Source organism: Somniosus microcephalus, unplaced genomic scaffold (genome assembly GCF_052327205.1).
Source record: "Somniosus microcephalus isolate GS21.2 unplaced genomic scaffold, FLI_Smic_1.0 unresolved_chr1, whole genome shotgun sequence".
Classification (NCBI taxonomy): domain Eukaryota; kingdom Metazoa; phylum Chordata; class Chondrichthyes; order Squaliformes; family Somniosidae; genus Somniosus; species Somniosus microcephalus.
The window spans coordinates 15,966,036-15,970,792 of NW_028225179.1; the positions used below are offsets into that span (position 1 = coordinate 15,966,036).

Below are 4,757 nucleotides of genomic sequence, written 5' to 3' on the forward strand. Positions count from 1 at the left end.
AGTAAACTTTCAACTTGACGTCCAAGATTAAACCGGGCATCGTTTTAGAAACAGCCCGATTTATGTTGCCATAGATTTCATAAGCTTTGAAAATCAGGCCTGTCTATAATGGGCGGGGTCGTGGTCACTTGCGAATCATTCTGGGTCTGTTTAAACCGGGAGTGCTCACAGTCCCGCATCATTCTGTGTCTGTTTGAAATGGCAGAGCTCACAATCTCGGATCATGCCGTTTATTTAGAATCAGAGCGATTTCAGCTTTGATGACCGAGTTGTTGAGTTTAACAAAATGTGTCAGGGCTCGTCCGGGATTTGAACCCGGGACCTCTCGCATTTTAATCGTGATACGCCCAAAGCGAGAATCATACCCCTAGACCAACGAGCCGCCCATGTTATTTTTCCATTTGCATTGAGTTTCACTGCGCTGGTGCGAATCCAGCTCACAGAGGACCTGTTTATTCAGTTTAAATATTATTATCTTTTCCTCAATCCACTTCTTTTTTCGAGCAGTTTCCTTGAACCTGCTCACAATTCGCCCCATAAAAAGAGATGCAGCGGCATTAGCGGCCGCATAGACTAATGGATAATGCGTCTGACTTCGGTTGCAAATTCTTCAGTTATCAGAAGATTGAAGGTTCAAATCCTACAAAGGTCGTTTAATTATCTGGGCGACACTTTTTATATTCTGAATCTGGCGTGAAACCGGCCATTTTTGACAGCCCCTCATCTGAAGTAACGGAAGGCCTGTTGCTTACATTTAGCTGATTGTACATTTTCAACATTGTAGATCTGTGTGCACGGGCAGGATAAGCGGTGAAGTTGAATTTCTTTCAGGGTAGTTCTAATTAGATGCAAAAAGCAAGAAATGGAATGTCTGAGAGCATTGCCTCGGTGAGACGAGGTGGCCGAGAGGTTAAGGCGATGGACTGCTAATCTATGGTGCTCTGCACGCGTGGGTTCGAATCCCATTCTCGTCGTTACTGTATTACACGTTTGATGCTGATGCACTTTCCAAGCATTTCACTGAATCTTACTTGAAATACAATTTCGTGAAAATTGTGCTGGTGTTGATGGTCTGTGCCCTTGCATTACTCATATCTTGTTAAAAGTAAAATATTCCAAGAAATTCCTCAACCCACCTTGAATGAAAGTGGAGTATGAGATTGCGAATCGGGGACTGAGAACCCTCCCTTCCTTCCTCTGAGATTGGCACCGAATGAAAGACTAGCGGCAACAGAGGCAAATGATTAGGGAGCAGAAACATAAATTTCTCCTTCGGGGGCAATTTAATTTCAAAAATATTTATCAAACTTAATGACGAGATTTTCTGTTTTTGGGACTTTGGTTGAGAGATAAATAATGCGCGAGAAATCCTCGTTCTTTTCAGCATTCTCTCATGGGATCTGAAGCCCCAGTTTAACATCTTACTAGAAAGACGGCACTGCCAACAGTGCAGCACGACCTCAGTACTGCCCTGGAGTGTGAGCCAGGATTATACACTCAAGTCTCTGGAGTGTGGCTTGAGTATGCTACCGCTGAGCCACGGCTGACACCTAAACTCAGTTCATTTGGCTGGAGTAAAATGACGGAGATAAAGGGAAAAATGATAATGGAGTAAACTTTCAACTTGGCGTCCAAGATTAAACCGGGCATATTTTTAGAAACAGCCCGATTTATGTTGCCATAGATATCATAAGCTTTGAAAATCAGGCCTGTCTATAATGGGCCGGGTCGTGGTCACTTGCGAATCATTCTGGGTCTGTTTGAACCGGGAGTGCTCACAGTCCCGCATCATTCTGTGTCTGTTTGAAATGGCAGAGCTCACAATCTCGGATCATGCCGTTTATTTAGAAGCAGAGCGATTTCAGCTTTGATGACCGAGTTGTTGAGTTTAACAAAATGTGTCAGGGCTCGTCCGGGATTTGAACCCGGGACCTCTCGCATTTTAATCTTGAAACGCCCAAAGCGAGAATCATACCCCTAGACCAACGATCCGCCCATGTTATTCTTCCATTTGCATTGAGTTTCACTGCGCTGGTGCGAATCCAGCTCACAGAGCACCTGTTTATTCAGTTTAAATATTATTATCTTTTCCTCAATCCACTTCTTTTTTCGAGCAGTTTCCTTGAACCTGCTCAAAAATCGCCCCATAAAAAGAGATGCAGCGGCATTACGGCCGCATAGACTAATGGATAAGGCGTCTGACTTCGGTTGCAAATTCTAAAGTTATCAGAAGATTGAAGGTTCAAATCCTACAAAGGTCGTTTAATTATCTGGGCGACACTTTTTATATTCTGAATCTGGCGTGAAACCGGCCATTTTTGACAGCCCCTCATCTGAAGTAACGGAAGGCCTGTTGCTTACATTAAGCTGATTGTACATTTTCAACATTGTAGATCTGTGTGCACGGGCAGGATAAGCGGTGAAGTTGAATTTCTTTCAGGGTAGTTCTAATTAGATGCAAAAAGCAAGAAATGGAATGTCTAAGAGCATTGCCTCGGTGAGACGAGGTGGCCGAGAGGTTAAGGCGATGGACTGCTAATCTATTGTGCACTGCACGCGTGGGTTGGAATCCCATTCTCGTCGTTACTGTATTACACGTTTGACGCTGATGCACATTCCAAGCATTTCACTGAATCTTACTTGAAATACAATTTCGTGAAAATTGTGCTGGTGTTGATGGTCTGTGCCCTTGCATTACTCACATCTTGTTAAAAGTAAAATATTCCAAGAAATTCCTCAACCCACCTTGAATGAAAGTGGAGTGTGAGATCGCGAATCGGAGACTGAGAACCCTCTCTTCCTTCCTCTGAGATTGGCACCGAATGAAAGACTAGCGGCAACAGAGGCAAATTATTAGGGAGCAGAAACATAAATTTCTCCTTTGGGGGCAATTTACTTTCAAAAATATTTATCAAACTTAATGACGAGATTTTCTGTTTTTGGGACTTTGGTTGAGAGATAAATAATGCGCGAGAAATCCTCGTTCTTTTCAGCATTCTCTCATGGGATCTGAAGCCCCAGTTTAACATCTTACTAGAAAGACGGCACTGCCGACAGTGCAGCACGACCTCAGTACTGCCCTGGAGTGTCAGCCTGGATTATGCACTCAAGTCTCTGGAGTGAGGCTTGAGTATGCTACCGCTGAGCCACGGCTGACACCTAAACTCAGTTCATTTGGCTGGAGTAAAATGACGGAGAAAAAGGGAAACATTATAATGGAGTAAACTTTCAACTTGACGTCCAAGATTAAACCGCGCATCGTTTTAGAAACAGCCCGATTTATGTTGCCATAGATTTCATAAGCTTTGAAAATCAGGCCTGTCTATAATGGGCGGGGTCGTGGTCACTTGCGAATCATTCTGGGTCTGTTTAAACCGGGAGTGCTCACAGTCCCGCATCATTCTGTGTCTGTTTGAAATGGCAGAGCTCACAATCTCGGATCATGCCGTTTATTTAGAATCAGAGCGATTTCAGCTTTGATGACCGAGTTGTTGAGTTTAACAAAATGTGTCAGGGCTCGTCCGGGATTTGAACCCGGGACCTCTCGCATTTTAATCGTGAAACGCCCAAAGCGAGAATCATACCCCTAGACAAACGAGCCGCCCATGTTATTCTTCCATTTGCATTGAGTTTCACTGCGCTGGTGCGAATCCAGCTCACAGAGGACCTGTTTATTCAGTTTAAATATTATTATCTTTTCCTCAATCCACTTCTTTTTTCGAGCAGTTTCCTTGAACCTGCTCACAATTCGCCCCATAAAAAGAGATGCAGCGGCATTAGCGGCCGCATAGACTAATGGATAATGCGTCTGACTTCGGTTGCAAATTCTTCAGTTATCAGAAGATTGAAGGTTCAAATCCTACAAAGGTCGTTTAATTATCTGGGCGACACTTTTTATATTCAGAATCTGGCGTGAAACCGGCCATTTTTGACAGCCCCTCATCTGAAGTAACGGAAGGCCTGTTGCTTACATTTAGCTGATTGTACATTTTCAACATTGTAGATCTGTGTGCACGGGCAGGATAAGCGGTGAAGTTGAATTTCTTTCAGGGTAGTTCTAATTAGATGCAAAAAGCAAGGGGGCAAGCAACCTTAGATTTGGTCCTGTGTAATGAGACAGGATTAATTAAAAATGTCCTAGTAAAGGATCCCCTTGGAATGAGTGACCATAACATGGTTGAGTTCCATATTCAATTAGAGGGTGAGAAGGTTGGATCTCAAACAAGCGTGCTGAGCTTGAATAAAGGAGACTATGAAGGTATGAGAGCGGAATTAATTAGAGTGGACTGGGAAAATAGATTAAAGGGTAAGACGGTACATGACCAGTGGTGTACATTTAAGGAGTTATTTTACAACTTCCAAAAAAAATATATTCCACTGAGGAAAAAAGGGTGTAAAAGAAAAGATAGCCATCCGTGGCTAAGTAAAGTAATTAAGGATAGTATCCGACTAAAAACAAGGGCATATAAGGTAGCCAAATCTAGTGGGAGGATGGAAGATTGGGAAGTCTTTAAAAGACAGCAAAAAATAACAAAAAGATTGATTAAGAAAGGGAAGATAGATTATGAAAGTAAATTAGCAAAAAATATAAAAACAGATAGTAAAAGTTTCTATAGTTATATAAAAAGAAAAAGGGTGGCTAAAGTAAATGTTGGTCCCTTAGAGGATGAGACCGGGAAATTAATGGTGGGAAACATGGAGATGGCAAAAACACTGAACAATTATTTTGTATCAGTCTTTACAGTAGAGGACACTAA

At 42.5% G+C, this 4,757-nt stretch overlaps 1 non-coding gene across 1 annotated transcript; it reads right to left on the reverse strand.

Moving 5' to 3' along the window:
- Window positions 1-294: 294 nt before the first annotated feature.
- On the reverse strand, window positions 295-382 carry trnap-ugg (transfer RNA proline (anticodon UGG)). The gene is given in 2 exon segments: window positions 295-330; window positions 347-382. It is a non-coding gene; the product is annotated as a tRNA-Pro (tRNA).
- Window positions 383-4,757: the final 4,375 nt, after the last annotated feature.